Source organism: Sus scrofa, chromosome 13, assembly GCF_054392235.1.
Source record: "Sus scrofa isolate SSC_HxYL_T2T_F1_AM1 chromosome 13, Sscrofa_HxYL_maternal_Yorkshire_Landrace_v2.0, whole genome shotgun sequence".
NCBI lineage: Eukaryota > Metazoa > Chordata > Mammalia > Artiodactyla > Suidae > Sus > Sus scrofa.
Window position 1 is genome coordinate 168,610,547 of NC_139395.1, and position 22,496 is coordinate 168,633,042.

Sequence of the window (22,496 nt, forward strand, 5' to 3'; positions counted from 1 at the left end):
TCCCTTGACCATCACTTTTTAGTTGTTCCTCTCAGGCAAACTTTTCAAATTTCCAGACAGCTGATGCATAGCAGTATTAAACTTACTTGAATAGTGAGAAACACTGATAGAAATGTTCTATCAGTAGCAAAAAAAAAAAAAAAAAACACATTTCTAATCATTACTCCTTTTTATAAATTCTTTGTTTTCTTTCTTGCTTTTTTTTTTTTTTTTTTTTTTCCTTTTATGCACCTATGACATATGGAAGTTCCCAAGCTAGGGGTCTAATTGGAGCTGCAGATGCCGGCCTAAGCCCCAGCTGGAAACGCCAGATCTGAGCTGCATTTGCAACCTACACTGCATTCTGAGACAATGCCAGATCCTTAACCCACTGAGTGCGGCCAGGGACTGAAACTGTATCCTCATGGACTGCTGTCAGGTTCTTAACCCACTGAGCCACAATGAGAACTCCTGTATTCTTTTTTTCTTTAGGACACTATGGGAAGAGGTTAGCATTCATTAACAGAATAACTGGTATTATCTAGCCAAAAGCTTATCCAAAATAAATTCAGCTATTTGAAATATCCAGGTGATAGAATTTCTGGTTTAAGGTAAATGATAAATGGCCAGTATATTTTGCCACAATGTTCTAGCCATGTCCAATGTATTTTCTTATGGCAGTGTTATATCCCTTAATATACAAGGGTCCTGTACTACCTCACACTGGTCAGAATGGCCATCATTAGTAAATCTACAAATAGCAAATGCTGGAGAGGGTGTGGAGAAGAGGAACTTTCAAACACTATTGTTGGGAATGTAAACTGGTACAACACTATGGAAAACAATATGGAGGTACCTCTGAAAACTAAATATAGAATGACCATATGACCCAGTAATCCCACTCCAGACAAAACTTTCATTGACAAAAATGCATGCAGCCCTATATTCATTGCAGCACTATTCACAATAGCCAAGACTTGGAAACAATCTAAATGTCCATCAACAGATGAATGGATTAAAAAGATGTAGTACATATACATAATCAATACTACTCAGTCATAAAAAAGAACAAAATAATATCATTTGCAGCAACATGGGTGAAACTAGAGACTCTCATCCTGAGTGAAGTAAGTCAGAAAGAGAAAGACAAATACCATATGATATTATATATCTGGAATCAAATATATGGCACAAATGATCCTATCTACAGAAAAGAAACAAACTTATGGACATGGAGAACAGATTTGTGGTTGCCAAGGGGCAGGGAGAGGGAGTGGGAGTTTTGAGTTAGTAGGTGCAAACTATTGTATATGGAATTGATAAGCAGTGAGGTCTTGTTGTATAGCATAGGGAACTATGTCTAACCACTTGTGATGGAACACGATGGAGGATAATGTGAAAAAAAGAATGTGTATAAATGTATAACTGGGTCACTACTATACAGCAGAAATTGACAGAACATTGTAAAGAAACTACAATAAAATATTTTTAAAAAAAGAGTGTCCTAATATAAACACAAGTATAGCATACATGATTCTCAAAGTATGTTTTATTCTGTGACGAGCTGGTTTTTCTTCAGAGAATTCTTCCCTGCTAATCTGTATTCAAAGTATAGGCTGACATTAGGTAGAAACTGCAGACATTGGAAATTCATTTTTCATTTATGGGAGCCCATACAGGGTCAAAAACAATGGCTATTCAGAAAGTTAGTGCCAAAAAATCCAAGATTTATTGAGTCCAATTCAATAAATGATGAAGGAAACAGTCCAATAGAAGTATATTGATAATTTAATTTTACATGAAGAGAACATTTAGAAACCATGGTCCTAAATCTTAATCTATTTCCTATTTTTTTCTCACCCTTTCCTCCCCAAAATAACACACACACACAAGCACATGCACACACACAGTTATATCCCAAATAACAGAAAATATACCAGAAATGAATCAAAGACACAAGTGTGTACTTAAGAAAGAATAACACTTTTGGAGTTCCCGTCGTGGCGCAGTGGTTAATGAATCCGACTAGGAACCATGAGTTTGCGGGTTCGGTCCCTGACCTTGCTTGGGTTAAGGATCCGGCGTTGCCGTGAGCTGTGGTGTAGGTTGCAGACGCAGCTCGGATCCCGTGTTGCTGTGGCTCTGGCATAGGCCGGCGGCTATGGCTCCGATTCGACCCCTAGCCTGGGAACCTCCATATACTGCGGGAGCAGCCCTAGAAAAGGCAAAAAGACAAAAAAAAAAAAAAAAAAAAAAAGAGAGAGAGAGAATAACACTTTTACTTCTGTTACCAAAGGTACTATAGGGTAAGAGAATTCAGTGTCACAAAGTAAATCTGAACAGATATCTTTCTTTACTCAATTTCTCTCATTAAATGAAAATTCTATTCATATACTTGATTCTATTCATATTCAATATTATTATTGAATAATAATTCAGTGAGTACAGTCATTGGCACAACTCTTCTATTAGGCATCAACTGAGTGTGAAAAGATAGGAACAGAAGAAGCTCCAACTTTTGGCATTTAGAAAATGTGAGATAATAAAAACTTGACTACAATGCCTAAATAAGGAATACACTTACAATCTAGAAATTCTCAATAAAGAAGCCTTTTAGGAGAGAGGACTCTTGCAGCCTAAGATATATTTTTGAGCTTCCAAACTCCTTAGTTATTTTGCTGGTTAAACAAAAGATCTTAAAATGTACACTGGAATCAGATCTAAGTGGTAGGTACTGACAGCAAAACTAATTCTACTTCTAAAGTATTATTGGCACAACAACTGGAATGTGAAAAATAACACAGGTGAAAATCATTAAGTGGTGACCTAGCTAAGTGAGTTTAAGTGATGCATGGGGAAAAAATACCCAGATAAATTTTTTTACAGTAATAAGTCTTTCCTCTACACCAAGGCAGTCTTCAGAGAATGTATATTCAGTCTAATAAAACAGATTGAATTATATCTAAAGGCAGCAAAAATGTGTATATTTACACTGACACCTCTTTTATATATCTTTCCCTGGAGAATAAATGTTCTGGATGAGAAAATTTTAATGATAACTAAAATACACCCATTTAATTATAAAATTATATTAACAAAACATACTTTGACATTTTATGTTTCAATTTCCCTAAAATGCTTTGAACACTCCACTGAGTTATCAAACTTGGTAACATGCTGAGCATAACTTATCCTATGTTTGATGATATGAGGGTCATAACTATTGTCCTGTATTTAAGAGACCAAATTTGCAGGGAGGTATCTTGTAGTTTGAGCGTGTTGGGTCATCCATTAAACGACTTCTAGATTGTGATGTTTTTCTAGATTCTGATTATTCAATCTCCTTCATCACTGGCAACCATCATTTCTTTAGTGTCTGGTTTAATGATTTTCTTTTCCTTTCCTTGCTTCCTCTAAACTATCTTCCACAAAAATGAGCCAAGTCCAGTAGTCCTAATTATTCACACAAGAACCTATATCAGTAGATATAATAATTTAAATAATAAAATTACATTAGGTAACTTTTTCCTTACCTAAGTCTTGGCAGCACTTTCTTCTCCTTGCTAAAGGATAGATACACAGCTAGTCCTGGGTGAATAGCATTGTAATAATTGCCAAAAATCTTACTTATGAATAAATATGGTATACATGGATCTGCTTTCTTTCCCCTCAGACCATCAGAATATAATATGTACTGGATATGGGGAAAAAAGTAGTACTTATTGATATCACATGAGAGCCAGCTAGAAATAGGAAGCTCAGTACCACCCCTACCTTCAAGAATTACTGAATCAGAATTTTGATCTAAATTTTTGCATATACTTGTTCATTCGTTTTTATAATTTATGTTGAAATTCAAGTAGTTACTCTTTTTCTACACATCAGCATTAAAGCTGTTTAATGTGTATATTCACCCTTGATTCCTATCTACATATCTTTATCAAGACTTGTAGTAGGATTCCCATTTACTTAGTTCCATCTTTCCTACTGGGCCTATATCTAAATTAAACCTTTACTCAGCTTACCCGTCATGACTCAGTGGTTAACGAATCCAACTATGAACCATGGAGTGAGGGTTCGATCCCTGGCCCTGCTCAGTGGGTTAAGGATCCGGTGTTGCTGTTGGCTGTGGTGTAACTCACAGACATGGTTCGGATCTAGCAATGCTGTGGCTCTGGAGTAGGCTGGTGGCTACAGCTCCGATTAGACCCCTAGCCTGGGAACCTCCATATGCTGTTTAGTGGGGCCCTAGAAAAAGACAAAAAGACAAAAAGACAAAAAAAAAAAAAAAGCTTTACTCGTTTTTCCCTGGAGTTTTCCTGGACTTCATTTCTGTCTGGATTGTCATTTACACTTAGGATGGTAATACTCTCTGCAAGCTCCTTATTTTACTGATTCATCCAGGAACTCTTCTTAAAGTAGCAACTTAATCTTTCTCTGCTACATCATTAGCTCCCAGGCTGGTCTTGCTCTCTACCCTATTAGTCTTCAGTCACATCTCTGGGATTAGGATGAAAAACTCAACCCCATCTCCCTCTCTGACCTCATAACTCTTAACAAAAAGAACTAATGTTAAGTCATGGCAAAGGCATGACAGTAGGAGATTATGGTGAAGGAAACAAATATTAAGAGTTTCTGTTTTTAGTCTCCCTTTCTCGGGATCCATTAGAGCTCTTGGATTCCTTGTCCTCTTTGCATTGTCTTTCTTATTCCTTCTATGTAGCTAATAGGGGAACATGGGGCAGGAACACTTCATTTTCTTCTCATAAGCCTATAACACAAACCAGAGGAAAGGAAACAAGAGTTGACCCCCAAATTAGATTTTAGTCGAGGCCTTATTTAGATATAACACTCCATTAAAAAGAAGTTCAGCCCAGCTGGGCAAGAGCACAGATTACATATGGCTTTCAGTTTAAACCCTAATTAGTAATAGAAAGTATAATTTGCCTAGAATTCCCATTGGGCGTAACTCTCCATGAGGATCTTGGCAATGGATGGGAAGATAAGACAAGAATGGGAGAAGGCCTTCTTGTTAAAAGTGTCAATGGGCCCCAGACAATTTTGTACAGATTTTTAAAAAAATACTCTACCTCTAAAATTCATGACTCTTGAATCTTAGCTGGTTTCTCCAAATGAAAGCTTTCCTTTTTATAGGACTTAGAGATAAAAGTCTTGCAAAACTAGGCAAAAATCCTCTTCTTTCACTGGAAACCTATTTTGAATTTGAGCCTAGCACAGCAACTAAAATAAATAAATACGTCTTGTACTCTGCTCAGAGAGATAGCATGAGAATAACTTACTATTAAAAAAAAAACCTAATTTTTTTAATGCAAGCATTTATTTTCAAAATATAATTCATCCATTTTAAAGTTAGACCTCATGCTAACCAATTTGGAAATTAATGTTGAAAGATAAATGGAAGCTATTTCCTGAAGCAAGTTTTGCATCTATATTTTTAGGAATGCCTTTGGATTGGTTAACTATCTGATGCTGGCCTTCCTAAATGTCCCGTATCTAGCAAATCAATTTAACTGTCTGTATATGTGTCCTATTCTGTGGTAAATTACACAGTGAACAACCAGTGCAATTAAAAGAGATGCATGCTTACTGTGGTGCATAAGATGAGTGTTCAAAATCATGCAGAGAACATGTTCTTTGCTTATTAAAAACAAATGCTAATTCCCCATAAAATGAACCTTGTCATGCCACTAACATTCTTTCTTCTTGCCTTCCCCTCAAAGAAGAATCATTGAGTTACAGTATAACCTAAAGATACAATTGAGGTTTGCTGAATGCCTACTTGGAAGGCAGTATATATATCCAGCTTTACAAACTGATATTAACAGTCTTATTCAGAGAATTGCAGTTTTGGTGAAAATTCAGTTAGTACCATAACACCTCAAATAACTGAGTACAGTAAGCATCCACTATGCATGAAAGCATTTTTTAGAGAATCAAGCTGAGCTTTAAAAGTATCTATCACAATATTAAGATCTTCATTCAATAAATTGGACTGGTGTTTCTCCCAGTAGGATTATCATTGTAATGACACTGCCCAGCAGGATGCTGTCTTATAAAGCATGGGAGGATCGATGCTTTCATCTAAAAACATTAAATTTAGAAAGGTTCAAAGTTGCTACAAATAGATTAACTGTTTTAACACTTTAGTTAAATGTTATTGAAACAACTGTTTAATCCAAAAAGTTTTGTAAGCAATAACTTTCCAATAAGAAATCTGATTTCATTATTTTGGCAGCCCTTGCTTGACACAGATTCTAGGAATTGTTCTTTTTGGTAAATTGATAAAATGTGTGCTAATCTGTGTAACAGTCAAAGCTTAAATTTGCATGTTGTTATTTTGATGATATAAATTTGTGTTTTTCTTAAATTGTCTTTACAAATTGTTAATTAATATTTACCATTAGAATACTCAGTGATAAATAAAATACTAGTTTCAAAAATATAAAATAGCTTTTTTGAGGTAACAAAATGACAGGCAATTTCATTTGTTTAACCTAAAAACAAGGTTAGTAAATATATAATTTAATTAATATGATTATCATTCAATAGCCTAGATGGTTGGTCTGCACTAAATATTTATTGAATGAATAAATAAATAGGTGACTAATTGACATAGCTCTTTCATCTATCAATCTTCCTCTAGATCTAATGTTTAAATCCAACTTTTTAGGTTAAATCATATTGATGTGTTCCTTTGTATTCCAGGAAGTACAGAAGCAGGTGGATTTCTTCTCTACCTTTTTGTTACATGCAATGCTCTTACCTCTGTCTCTCTTCTTTTTCTTCTCCCTTCCTCCCATCCTCCCAACACACACATGCACACGCACAGTAGTCCTGTTTTTTATCTCAAAAATAGACTAGACTATATACTAGGATTCCTTTCAGGACTGTAATTGCAAGATTTCTTTCAAACATATATCAGTGGTGCACTCAAGGCAAAACACAACAGCATTTTTTGACCAGAAGCAGACTGTGTGTGAGTGGTGATGCCAGCAATTTGAATGCATAATACACAGGCTTCTTTACAAGCTGTGTTAGAGAGGCAATATTTGGTTTTGCAAGGATATCTACTTTTATTTTTGTTTCCATATGTAAAGTGAGTTTATTTTTATAACTCAACATCTGATCATTAAACACTGGACAATGAATAAGAGACTGTTATGTTTTAATTTTTGAGCAAATATTTATGAGGCATTTGGTAAATATTGAGAATGTTTTTGAGATTTCTACTATTTTCCGAAGAAATTTTTCCTGATTTTAATTTGTTTATGGGCTTAGTGAAAAGTATTTGCTTTCCTAAAGTATGAGCATGTACTGGGTCATTAGCTTCCCAGTTGTTTCTCTGGGTGAGCAAAATTTTCATTTTTGTGGCACATTTCCATGACAGCTGTTTATTCCACATGTTTATGTTGAAAGCATATTAACCTGAGCACCTGGGGATAATTATCATCAGGTACAAATGCCTTTGGATATTAATGATCCCTCTCCTTCCCTCTCTCCTCATTGTCTGAAACCTGATTATTAGTAGGTACTAATATTTTTAGGTCTTCATGGTACTGATAACACCCTGAAAGTTATCCACATTGACTTTGATGAAGAAAGCTCGAGTTTAGACCAATGGAACAGGATGGAGAGCCCAGAATTAAATCCACACACCTTTAGTCAACTAATCTATGACAAAGGAAGCACGAATATACAATGAGGAAAATATAGGCCAAACACTCTCTGACATAAACCACAGCAATATCTTCTCAGATCAACCACCTAGAGTAATGACAATAAAAACAAATGGGACCTAATTAAACTTAAGTTTCTGCACAGCAAAGGAAATACTAAACAAAACAAAAAGATAGCCCACAGAATGGGAGAAAACATTTGCAAATGAAGCAACTGACAAGGGATTCATCTCCAAAATTTGTAAACACCTCCTGTAGCTCAATACCAAAACAAACAAACAAACAAAAAACCATCCAAAAATGGGCAGAATATCTGAATAGACAATTCTCCAAAGAAGATATACAGATGGCCAAAAAAAAAAAACACATGAAAAAGATGTTCAACATCACTAATTATAGAGAAATGCAAATCAAAACTACTGTGATTTGTACCACCTCAAACCAGCCAGAATGGCCATCTTCAAAAAGTATACAAACAATAAGTGCTGGAGAGGGTGTGGAGAAAAGGGAACCCTATTACACTGCTGGTGGGAATGTAAATTGGTGCAATCATTGTGGAAAACAGTATGGGGATTCCTCGGAAAACTTAAAAGTAGCATTACCATTTGATCCAGCAATCTCACTCCTAGGCATCTATCCAGAGAACACCATGACTTGAAAAGATACATGAATGTTCACTGTAGCACTATATACAATAGCCAAGACATGAAAACAACCTAAATCCCCACTGAGAGAGGAGTGGATAAAGAAGGTATGGTAAATATAGGCAATGGAATATTACTAGGCCATTAAAAGGAAAGAAATAATGGCATTTGCAGCATCATGGAGGGCCTAGAAATTATCGTGCTAAGTGGAGTTAGTCAGATAGTGAGACACCAACATCATATGCTATCACTTACATGTGGAATATAAAAAAAAAGGACGCAATTAACTTCTTTGCAGAACAGATACTGACTCACAGACTGAAACATTTGAGGTTTCCAAAGGAGACAGGTTGGGGGTGGGGGGATGGGCTGGGGGTTTGGGATGGAAATGCTCTAAAATTGGGTTGTGATGATCACTGTACAACTATAAATGTAATAAAATTCATTGAATTTTTAAAAAAAGAAAGCTTGAGTTTTGATAAGTAGTTTTCAGTTAACTGTGTAACTCAACAAATAGATCTTTTTTTTTTTGCTCATGTAGATATTTATTAATATTGGCTGGTAGTAATAATGTGACTCATTGACTTTGTTCATCTGGAATCATTTAGATTTGACAAGTTTTAATTGAGACATAAGTGTGACAATCTTATAAGATGCCATTTGGATTAAGCTTAGGAAGGAATACATTGTGAATACCCTGACTATTGATATTCTTGAGTTGGTTTTCCAGTTGTTACATAATGAAAATAATTTATCCAGTAGAGCAAACATAGCCAAAGTTGCTCTTCTCTTATTTGTATGACTTCAACATTTTCGTACATGGTTGACTTTCTGATATGTGATAGGAACTTGACATACGATGGTTCTGTCTGTCTAGTTCTATCTCATAGGAAATTGCTTCTGGGCAAGAATGCTTTCCTTCCTATTGCCAATAGTGTATATAAAATATTGGCTCTAGTAGTACCATTTTATTGAGTCTCTAAATTTTACAAATAAAGGAAAAACAGACACATTGAGGCTTGTTTAAGAATCCTCAGCTTGTTAAAAACCACTTGTAACTTAATTGGGTTTTGTAAAACCCCAGACAGGCTAAGCACTGACATTCAGAATGAAGCAAACTATAAATCTGATAAAAATGGATCATTACTGCATGCACTTCATCTCACCCCCTTTCACCTCAATGTAACTGGGGTCTCATGTGTTCTATAATACACCTTCCTTGTTTGGCCTGCATGGTGTCTTGCTCTCCTGCTACTCTTCTATTCTCTCTGAGTGCTCCCTGCCTGCCTGGCTGTTTAAGTTACATCATCTGCTTCCAGTTGCAGGGATCTCTCTCTCCGTATATTCAGCCCTGACCACATTCCTGTGATTCAGACCCATATTTGCAATTCCTCACAAGTAACCTTCACCTGTGTTTCACACACATCTTAAACTGAAACCACTTATCTTCTTATTTACCTCACTCTATCATGCACAGGCAAGAAATTTTTCTTTTGTATTTTCTTCTTTGGTTACTAATCCAACAATCTGTACAGGCAACCAAATGGGGCAGTTGGGTGTCACTCTGGATTCCTCTATCACCCAAAGCAATCACATCTAATCAATCACAAAGCCCCCTAACATCTTATATGGATATCTGGCATATATCTCCTCCTCACTCTTCCCATTCTACCACAGCTCATTGCAATGCCTAATACGTAGCAGGTGCTCTATAAATATTTATTGATGTGGCTAGAACAAGAATGAGCAAATGAGCAGTGACTAAGACATAGTTTCCACACTCATTTAGCTCACTGTCTAACAAGCAGAGAGAGAGAAAGAGATACTTATATGATGCTTGCATGCTATGTTCCAAGGAAAGTCATATATGAGAGGTGATTGATCTCAGCTGGGTTTGAGGAAGTCTGAAGAATGAAAACCTAGGTCATGAATAAATTTATTTATTCATTTATAATCTACTTAATTTTTAACTATTTTATTCAGCTTGAGTAGCAGGAGAAATGCGAATGGTGACAAAGGGAAACTCAGTGGTTTCCACAAAGATCAGTTTGGTTTTTCCACTGGCCAGGTAGCCATGACTGCTTAGATGTTCTTGGGTACAAATTTTCCTGAAAGACCTCAGATCTCTGTTTTACACAATTAATGACTGACGGAGAAAGACATGGCCCCAGATTTTGGACATAAATCATGAAACATGAGGCTTCAATTATTAACAGACTATATTGTTCTATAGAGTTATATGAATTCAAGTGGATTTTTATGGTTTAATACAAAGTAGAAGCTGCACAAACATCCTGATAAAGCTAAAGGATCAGATATGCTTCAACCTTCCTGAGAGGTGAGCTCCATGGGCTGGTCTCAGCTATGTGGTGACACTCAAAATGAACAGGTATTTCTAGTAGTCTTTTACTAGATTCATTTGTTCTAAAATAGACAAACAACAAAATTAAAAAGCAGCTTACTGAATAGGAGATGTTTGCAAATCATAATCTGATAAGGGGTTAATATCTAAAATATATAAAGAACTCATACAACTCAAAAAAAATAAGAAATCTAATTAAAATATAGGCAGAAGATCTGAATAGACATTTTTTTTCAAAGACTTACAGATGACCAACAGGTACATAAAAAGATACTTAACATCACTCATCACCAGGGAAGTGAAAATTAAGACCACAATGAGATACCACTTCACACCTGTCAGAATGGCTAGTATAAAAAAGACAAGATATAACAATGTAGAGGAAAGGGAACACTTGTGCACTGTTGGTGGGATTATAAATTGTTGCAGTAATTATGGAAAACAGTATGGTGGTTTATCAAAAAATTAAAAATAGAACTAACATATGACTCAGCAATTCCACTTCTGGGTGTTTTTCCAAAGAAAACAAAAACATCAATTCAAAAAGACACATGCATCCCTCCATGTTCTTTGCAGCAATATTTACAATAGTCAGGATATGGAAGCAACCTAAGTGTCCATGCATAGATGAATGGATTAAGAAAAAAAAAGATGTAGCGTATACATAGAATGGGATACTTTTCAGCATAGAGAAGAATGAAATTTTGCCATTTGTGACAACATGGATGGACATTTAGGGTATTATGCTAAGAGAAATAAGTCAGAGAAAGACAAATACCACATGATTTTACTAACATGTGTAATGAAAAAGACAAAGAAAACAAAACAGAAACAGATTCATAGATACAGAGAACAGATTGGTGGTTGCTGGTGTAGAGAGGGGTAGAGAAGGCAAAATAGGTAAAGGGGATTAAGAAGTACAAACTTTCAGTTATATAATAAATAAGACCATGGGCATATAATGCTTAATATACAGCCTGGGAAATATAGTCAATAATATTACATTAACTTTGTAAGGTGACATGTGGTTACTATATTTACTGTGTTGACCATTTTACAATGTATACAAATATTGAATTACTGTGTTATACACCTGAAACTAATTAATATTATATATCAACTCTACATCAAAAAAAAAGCCAAATCATTTTACAGTAAGTCAATTGAAAAGGGAAAAAATAATAAAGTAGAATTTGTATTTAGTCTGGACGACTTGTAGAATTTGTTCTTGAAAAAGAAAAAAACTACAGAATTACATATCACCTTTTATCATCTCACTCACTTTTACTTTCTTTTAATGACTAACATTACATTTTTAACTTAGTGACTTAAAACCCGTGCTATGAATGCTCTGGATTTTAGAAAGGAAAAATAAAGGCATCACTTCCACCAGTAAAAAAATGAAATTCCAGTTGCTTACCAGTGAAGAGCATTAAGCCATGCATAATACAAGTGCCCTGGTTCCCCTTGCAGTCACTGAGTAACACTGAAAAGGTGATTATGGGCTACAGTTATGTACTCAGCTTTTGGTTTGAGAAAATAAAATATTTTTATATGTCTTACGTAAGTGCCAAGTCTGATGGCATTTGCTTTATTAGCTCCATTAAGCAAACCCAGCTCACCAATTTTCTCTTAGCTTTCTGGTTAAAAAATACATTCCACTTCCACTATTATGACTGCTGATAGTTATATTCTTGTAAATAGTGTTAGGAAAAAAATTAAAACTTCTTATATCACAAGGTTGTGCTACTTTCAGCCTCTCTGGGGGTCAAGAGATAGGGCAATGAGAGAAGTTAAGACTGTCACAGTCTGAACAAAATATCATCAATCAGAGAACAGGATTTCACTCTCTGGTGCCTTCTTTTCACTAGAGTGGAAACAAAAGAAAGAATCCCCAAGCAAGCAATTCTGTTGAATCACTGTGTAAGATTAGGGAAACAAACGACAGAGCTTGTATTTATAGTACGCAGTTTCCAACATGAACAAATTGTTCTCAGAAAATACATTTTATCTGAAATTTTATTTCATAAACACAAGAGGTTCAAAGTGACATTCATAGGCAACTTAAAAAAATCTAAAGTCAAGCTTTATTCTAAGTATGGAGAAAATTTCTCATCCTAACAAGGACTTTTTTGTTGTTGTTGCATGTTAGCCTAGCACACCTGTTTAACAATCCCAGATGTCTGCTATGCTGAAGCCATGCAGTGGAGGAATTTGGATCTGAGCTCTATGACTTTCTGCTGCATCAATGGCTCAGAATTCTGCTCCCTCCTCAAACTACCTCTTAGGAACTGCTTCAAATACTTCACAGTACACACATACACACACACCAGCAAGAAGGGGTTTAAAAAACATGAACTAGACAAGAAATTTGAGGCCAATAAGTGAATAAACTTTTTTTTTTTTTTTGGCTTTTTCAGGGATGCACCTGTGGCGTATGGAAGTTCCCAGGTTAGGAGTCAAATCAGAGCTACAGCTGCTGGCCTACACCACAGCCACAACAATGCCAAATCTGATCCAAATCTGCAACCTACACCACAGCTCATGGCAATGCTGGATCCCCAACCCCAGCACATGGCAGCACTGGATCCCCAACCCACCAAATGACGCCAGGGATTCAACCCACGTCCTCATGGATCCTAGTAGGGTTTGTTAACTGCTGAGCCACGAAAGGAACTCCCTGAGTGAATAAACTTTTAAATTATTCTCACCTCCACTGTTTTTTCAGGTATCTTTGTTAACAGATTATACCAAAATGTGTATATTTCTATTGTTAGGATGGATAGTAGGGAATAGAGTTATGTTACATTCCTGATCTGGGATAGAAGCAGATTAGGCACAACTGAGTAGAATCTCCATAGTACATGATCTGCTTAAAACTTTGCAGATATAGACATTAGATTTTAGGGAACTGAGTCACACTATTTAAGTTCACAAGCAGTAGCTATTTAATACAAATACAAGAAATAGATAGCTTCAAAATAGATATATGGAAAAAGATTGACCATGCTAATAGTAAACATAGGAAAAGCAATGGATATTTTATATCAGATAAAATAGACCCAAATCAGGAGTATTACTAAATATAAAAGAAGTATTTCATAATGATAAAAGAATTAAGAAGATATAGTAATAATAAAGGTATATGAACCTGATAACAGAGCTTCAAAGTATATTAAAGCAAAAATGTAAAGTATTAAAGGGAAAAAACAAACGATTCTGCAATCATAGTTGGAGATTTTTAACATCCTCCCCGCAACTGATAGAACAAATAGTCACAAAAACACACTACAGATGTGGATAATTGAAATAATACCATCAACCACATTTATTTATTGATATTTATATAATATAACCCAGAAAATGCAAAGAACACTGTCTTTTAAAGTACATATAGTACATACACCAATACAGACAAATATTGGGCCATAAAATAAATCTCTCAAATATAAAAGGATTAAAATCTTAAAAAATATGTTCACTGACCACTATGGAAATAATTTGAATCAACAACAAAATATCTAGCAAAAATACTTGTTAAAGTGCTAAGCTTCTGTTACATATGAAATATATTTATGAAAAAAATAACTTTCCTAAAAAATAGATATATTACTCTAGTATATTACATTGCTCATAGAACTTGAGAGCTGAAAAAAAAAGCTCGGAAATAAGCAAAGGGCTAAGATCTTTTAAATATCTTTAAAATATTTAGTTATATGTTGTCAATGAGTTAAAATGAAAGTTTCAGAATTCTTTTTGTTTAAGACCTTAAAAGAAAGGGATATTAATGTAAAAAATAATTATGAAATTGGGTACTAATTTATGCTAAACTTCCAAAACACTTTAATTTTGCAAAATTAATTTATCAGTATTCAGCATTCAGTATTCTGCAGTAATTGTATCTATTTTTAGATCTGTTTAACATACAATTAGCCTTGAAAAGAAACCTGTGTTAAATAAGTATAATATGTTGTACAATAAAAGAAAATGTTTGTAAAATATTGATTTCACAATTGAAAATATAGTAACTGAACAATTTGCAAACTGATCTAAAAACAGTAAAAGTTTTAAATGTGAATGGCAGAAAGCTTTAAAAGTTTTTAATAAGGCTCTAACCATTTATTTTTATTTGACTTATATAATCAGACATTTTATTTTGTATTCTGTTTTCATTTTTGAAGCAATTCTTTTTAAATATATAATTAGAGGAAAAAAATTTCACTCATTATATATTATTAACTTGATACTTATTTTTAAAATGCCCTCTATGTACAAGTAAGGCATTAGGCTAAGAAATTAGGGATATAATCATATTCTCTGCTCTAATAAATTTTATATTCTAGTGGGAAAGTAAGAAAGCAAATAAGAATACAAAAATAGCTAACTATTTAATTATAACAGTGCTATGAAAGTGAATAAATAGTGACATCAAAGCATGTAGTAGATATCCTCAAGTAGCAAAATGGAATTGAGCTCTGAAGAATGAACAAAAATCAATTAATCAATGGAGAGAATTTTAGATGGAGGAATAAGTAAGGCTTGATCCAGAAATGGGAAAACATGTTTGAAGGACCATACAAAAATCCTGTTAGTGGAACACAGAAAAAAAGCAAGAATGATCTCCAAGAAAGGCAGGCAAGGTTGGCTGAGCCTGACAGACCAAGTAAAGAACTTCTTTTTCATGGCTGAATAATTTTCATATGAATATATATGTATACACACACTCCACATCTTCTTTGTCCATTACTCTGTCGATGGATATTTAGCCACAAAAAAGATGAAATAATGCCATTTGTAGCAACATGAACGGACTAGAGATTATCATAGTGAATGAAGTAAATCAGACACAAAAAGATAAATATCATATGATACCACATATGTAGAATCTAATAAAAATGATACAAAAGAATTTCTTTATAAAGCAGAAATAAACACACAGATTTCAAAACCAATATTATGGTTACCACAGGTGAAACTGTTGAGGGGAGGTAAAATTGGGAGGGCAGGAATAACATATACATGCTACTGTATAAAACAGATGATTAAAGAGAATCTACCATATAGCACAGGAAAATCTACTCAATAGTTTGTAATGATATATAGGAAAAAAGAATATTTTATTTTTATGTATGACAATCACTATGCTACACACTTGAAACTCATACAATACTGTAAGTCAACTATAATCCAATAAAATTAAATTTTAGAAAAGGACTTTTTCCAGGTGCAATGGATAGTCCTTAAAAGCATTTTAGACAAAGGATTTAAAATTAAGAGGAATAGCAGATATTCTGGATTTGGAGAGCCAAAGAGATAACAGTAAACAACCGTTCCAAGGTTTCTGGCCTAAGTGACCAAGCAGATGGTGATGTCACTTTGATGAGATGAAAGATGGAAAAAGCAGAAATCTATGGATGAATTATAAAGTACTTGTTGGGATACACTGAATTTTTGTGGAGGTACTGTAAGACATTCAGAGGAAGAATCTGGGTATACAGCTCAATATAGAATTGGATATCAGAGAAATGTTTTGGTTTAGAGGTATAAATTTGAGGATCATTAGCACACAGATGAAATGAATGCTATGTCTGTGAATGAGAACACTATTGCCTTTGGAATGGATTAGCAAGATCCTGCTGTGTAGCACTGGGAACTATGTCTAGTCACTTATGATGGAGCATGATAATGTGCGAAAATAGAATGTGTACCTATATGTGTAACTGGGTCACCATGCTGTACAGTAGAAAAAAACTGTATTGAGGAAATAATTATAAAATAATAATAATAATAATAATAATGATAAAATAGAGAAAAAAGAGAATTTCTATAGAAATATGCCACCCAAGGCTCAAAAAAGTCCACCATTTGACGGTTAGGTAAATGGGAATGAGACAGTAAAGGAAATAATACATGCTGTGCAGTGTGGCGGAGAGTAAGAAAATAGTACCTAAAGGAAGGAATCATTAGCTTGAGATGTACCGGAGAAGCCATGTAAAATGAAGAATCAAAAATTCCCATGCCTTAGTACTACGTTGATCTTATGAGGAATCACTTTTTGTGGAGGGCTGAAGCTTGAAGATAAACTAGACCCTGAGGAGAAAAGCAAATGTAGATAGCTATTTACAAAAAGCTGGATTGTTAAAAAGGAAAAAAGAAAAAAGGTGGGAGTTGGAAGAACGAAGAAAAGGAGAGTGATGGAAATACACTTTTTAAGATGGCAGAATTGTGAACATGGTGATGATGGCAAGGATCCAGTTCAGAGCGATAAAAACAAGGAGAGTGTAAAGTTCCCAAGAAACTGGGAGAAGCTAGGACAGATGTGAGTTATTTAAGTTTTCAGAGCTAGTCCAATCATCAGACACAACATTCTAGAAGACTCTTCCCTTAGACATATTCAAATAATCTGATATTTTGCAGAGCATGAAATTTATAACATAGATTTGATGCTGAGAAACTCTACTGCCAAATTATGTGTGTGATTAAGTCTTCTTTATTTAAAACTTATGCCCCAGTTAATGAAAAGTTATAGATATGTTTTATCTACTCAGCAAAGACTGCTTTAAAGGGAAACGCTAACATAACCAGCAAATTAGTTTCAAGCAAGAACACAACTGAAACAGATGAACAGAACACATATTGCAATTTGGTGTTTTATTTCTATAGATTTACCTGAGTGATTTCTCCTCAGAGTAACCAGTGTTTTTAAAATCTCATTTTAAATTTTGCTAGCATACAAGCCACTCTCACATGAAGGATATTATATAGACTTATTTGTACCATTTTAAAATGTATTCATTGAGGAAACTATAAACTGAAAATCTTCTGCATTAATAGACTTTGCTTGATGGCTTAAATTCAGAATCCAGGCTTCACAACAATCCCCCTTTGCCTACTGACAATGTAAGTAAATTAGAAAGTGCCTTCCTGGGTTTTTAGCCACATAAGGGGAAGTGACTCTGGCTACATGTACAAGAACATGGCACAGCTATTCTAATTGTACTATTCAATGACCCTACAAGTCACAGTTCATCTGGCCAGTTGTTAGATAATCAGACATCATTTGCTCTCCTTGAGCTGCTATGGGGATGAATTGACAGACCAGTTGAATCAGTGCACTGGCTGAATCCAGCAAAGCATTTTATATGTGACGTGCGTGCGCGCACACGCATGCGCACACACACATACACACACACACAGCCTTAGGAAGCCAAAGGAGACTTAAAAACAATATTTCTTATACAATGATAAGTGAAATATTATACTATGTCTACTGCCAATGATATTGACATTGATCATTGTCAAGGTAGCAGGTTGGTATCACTTTAGAATAGGAAGGGAAAGTGACTAACTTTTGAATACAAAAATGATAAAGCCTCCTTTCTTCTTGTATTTGAAAAAAGAAAAGCCTTAGGTCTGAATATTCTCATTTGTCATTAAAAACAAAGCTACCTAGAAAATTAGACACATTATGAATGAAGTTACATATGGTTGCTATAAATCTCTTAGGTATTAATCTCATGTTCTGGGGACAATTTAGCAGACTGAACACCCTTTCACAAAACAAGAGAAAATATATTCTCATAAAATTTTCCATATAATACCTCAATCCAGCCTGAAAATTGCAATTTGTAACAAGCTGGAGCATATACATATGAAGCTGCTTCATGAACACCATGGAGAGGAGTTGACATGCAGAATGCATTCCAACAGTTCTATTAAGTTTCTAATTACATCTTTAATTCAAAATTATGGGAGGGCAAGTAACAGAACAGCATCAGAATTCTTGTAACAAGGTCTACATAATCTATTTGATGTTGTTGAAAAACAACATATGTTTTGGGTAATTGCTAAAACCTCAAAGGATACTTTTCCAACCTTGGAGAGTGAAACCAAAAATGCTACAAACCCTAATCACTACCTGTGGTCCTGATAAAAGCACAAGTACATAACCATAGTGATGGAGTTGATAATTAAGTAGTTGGTGATCCTTAAAAGCATGGTTTCAACCAGGACTTCAGAGGGAGAGGATGGGCTAGGAGGTAGAATATGCCATGAAACTCTGGAGGGGGAGCCTTTTACACACATTCTTTAGTCATAATGCTTTACAATGAGAAAATGGGATGTTTGAACCAAAGCTTTTATATGTGCAATTAATGATAATGACTCCATACAAGGGCCCACCTATGTACCACGGCCTATGCTAACTGCTGGAGACACAAAGATAAACCAGACAAACATGGTACCTGCCCACATGGATTTTAGCTTCCTTGCTTAGTCCATTTGGACCTCAGTTTCAGACACTTATGTCATAATGTAACAATAAATTTTTTATTAATTATTTTTTTAATAACTTTTTGTTTTTTTTTTCTTTTTCAGCTGCACCTGTGGCATATGGATGTCCTGGACCAGGGATCAATTTCGAGCTGGACCTGCTACCTATACCACAGCTGCAGAAATGCTGGATCCTTAACCCACTGTGTCAGGCCAGGGATCCAACCAGTGCCTCCACAGAGACAAACCAGACCATTAACTCACTGCACCACAGGGGGAACTCCTCAAATAATTTTATTTATGTATTTATTTATCTAGTAGGGCATCAACCACAGCATATGCCACAGCCACAGGAATGCGGGACTGGAACCACATTTGTGACCTATGCTGCAGCTTGTGGCAATTCTGGATCCTTAACCCACTGCGTCAGGCCATGGATCGAACCTGCATCCTCATGGATACTAGTCGGGTTCTTAACCCACTGAGCCACAGTGGGAACTCCCTATTTTTAAATGTAGGTTGATTTTAATATTTAGACTACCAGGAGCCCAGTTTTAAGCCTAAAATTGTGAAGATAAAATTCTACAAAAGGTGAGAATATACCACTTTTGTCCCTTTGCTTAAAGAAGAAAATAGATATGAAATCTATCAAATGATATTTTACAGTCTTTCCTAACATTCCTAAATATTGATAAAAACTACTATAACAAAAACTTTTTATGGATGATTTTATAACTTTAGATTATGGAGGTATTTTCAGTGAAATTGACATTTAACACACAGACCACAAACTTAGGAAACTCAAGAGGACATGAAGCTGAATAAATGCCAAAGAAAACTACACTTAGGTATGTCATAATCAAATTTCAGAAAGTCAAAAAAAAAAAAAAAAAAAAGTTCTGAATCCTGAAAGAGGCCAGAGGGGAAAAACACCTTATCTATATAGGAGCAAAAATAAGAATTATTTACCTTCAAAAAATCATTACTATTATTATAAAAATATTGTGCTTTAAATTTTAGCTGACCAATTCCAATGCCAATTTTAAGTTATCTTACCTTCTCTCCAGAAGATAACTAGACTAAAATTAAGTAGCATTTATGTAGAAGTTCTCTACACCACCACATTTATCTTGTTAAAGCTGTCTCCTTTTATTTAGACCCATTTTCCATTTGCTGACCTTTTAATAGAACAGTGATCAGGCTTTTCACAGCCAAGATGTTCTTAGAAAATGACATTCCTTCCCATAAATTTCTTTTTTGTATTATTTTTTCCTATTCTTAACAGTTTGGCTGGAGTAGATTTAAATTCTGGCTTCCAAAAGAGAATGATTTAATCATTGAGCAGAAAGAATTCCCCATGCTACCAAATTTGATCTGTTTCATACTAATAAATTATTTCAAGCAATATTCAAATTAAATGAAGATTAACCAATAAATTAACCTATGTGTATAATAATCAACAGGCCTCTTATTTCTCCTACTTTATTCCTTCTCCTTTCCCCAGGCTCATCCACTTTTGGGGAGCTGATATTGAGAATAAGGACAGTAAATTAGCATAAACATAAATGTAACACTCCATAGAGCAGCTTGAAGATTTGAAAAATTCCTTATACACTAAATTGTACAATGTTTGGAAAATGGGATGTTCTGACTAATTAAATTTTCTCATGAACTTAAACTAAGGAGGAAGAACATTTAAAAAAATTTAACTCCTTCTTTAAAATCTTTTGAAAGTGATATAATCCCCTTCTTGGCTTATTAAGTACAATCTACGGAGGAAATGAACATATTTGATGAGTTAGATCGTATGACTCAGAATCATCATTATGAATAACAATTTTCATTGTACATTCTGGAATGGTGTAGGAGTTTGGGCTGATTATACATAATCTTCAAGAAACACTATAGAAGGTTCTCTTTTGAATAAATCCTGTTTATCATTTGCTTTTATACCTCTTTTCTCTTTCATTCAAATCTGAGTGTTATAAAATTCTGATAAACTGAGAACTATAATCCTAAGTATAATAACTAAACTAACTTTATATGTATTAATGATTTTCAATTGTCAAAATAAGAATCTTTTAATTATATTTTCACCCCTAAGCACTTGTTTTCTAATTTCTTTTCTTTTTTTTTTTTTTTTTTTTTTTGTCTTTTTGTCCTTTTTAGGGCTGCACTCGTGGCATATGGTGGCTCCCAGGCTAGGGGTCTTATTTCCTAATTTCTACCAATATGGTTTCTTATCCTATTAATTTACTCATTTCTTGATACAAATACATTCATTATTTACTATGGCAGAGAAGAACCTGGAACAAGGGTTCTTTTGAGTTATAACTTAATTGTGTAAATTCTTTCTCATCCTGGTGAAGATATGAATAACATTTAGAAGGGGGAGAGATCACATATCTGCTTAATCTGGAGTTCATGGAAGACAGAATGTGAATCCAAAGGATAAGAAGTGAAAGCTGCCCAGGTTTTTGTTTTTGGTTTTTTTTAATGACTTTCAGTATATCCACTTTATTTTAAACAATATTATGAACCTACCATGTACAAAGCAGCATTGAATTTTGGTACCTGGTTCCCATCTTATAAAACCTTAGAGAATAACTGAAACAAGGATGACTTTCAATTAATGTAAAAATTGTAGGCAGAAATTAAATCTATCATTTGCTGAGTACTTATCAAGTAGAGGCTACATTAAAATACTATATATGTATACACACACACCATACATACACAAACACACATACAATATATTATAGTGTCCCTAGGAGATAAGAACTGTTATTTATCTGTTTATAGATGAAAAAACTGAGTCTCAGTAAGGTTAAGTAAGCCAGAGAGTTTATGAGTTTATGTTCCAGTATGAGATGCAGGTCACATTGTCAGCTCCAACAATAAGAAAAAAACAATTCCTTCAAGACTAGCATTGGGTCTTACATGGCTGATCAACTGGGAGAATATAAAATAAATTTAAAAGACATTTAAAAGAAAGATATAACAGCAGTTTGAAAGCTTGGAGTGAAGTTCTCCTTTTAGAGTTTCTAACAGACAAACTTTCCTACAGTAAAAACTATAATCTATAAAATTTGGATTATATAAATATATATATATAACTTTGGATTATATATATTACATGTATGTGGTATACTTTTTGCACACACCTTATTTATTTGGTCCACAGTCAAAATCTTATAAAACCAAAAAATTTATCTGAATTTATCCAGTGCCATTCTCTAACTATCAACTACTCTCTACTTTCTGCTTACTTTAGTTCTCTCTTGAGTGCTTTCAATTTACATAAAGACATAAGACCCATTAGTTTCACTGGCTTAACAAACCAGAGTTTAGAGTTACAACATCTGAAGAATGAGGGGGAAATCATGGAAAAGAAAGAACTGAAGAGAGGCAGGGGATAATACTGTATATAAACTGGGTCTATTATCTAGCAGAGCTCTGAACTATACATAAGAAGTGAAGACTCTAAGAAATCCGATTAAGGCTAAAAGATATGAAAAAAAAAAAGGTCAGCTATTTCTAGGA

General features: G+C 34.4%; 1 protein-coding gene across 6 annotated transcripts in view; it reads right to left on the reverse strand.

Annotated features, from left to right (window-relative positions):
* The window catches only part of ALCAM (activated leukocyte cell adhesion molecule), a 204,304-nt gene that overhangs the window by 87,790 nt on the left and 94,018 nt on the right, over positions 1–22,496 (reverse strand). The gene's annotated exons all lie outside the window — the stretch shown is intronic.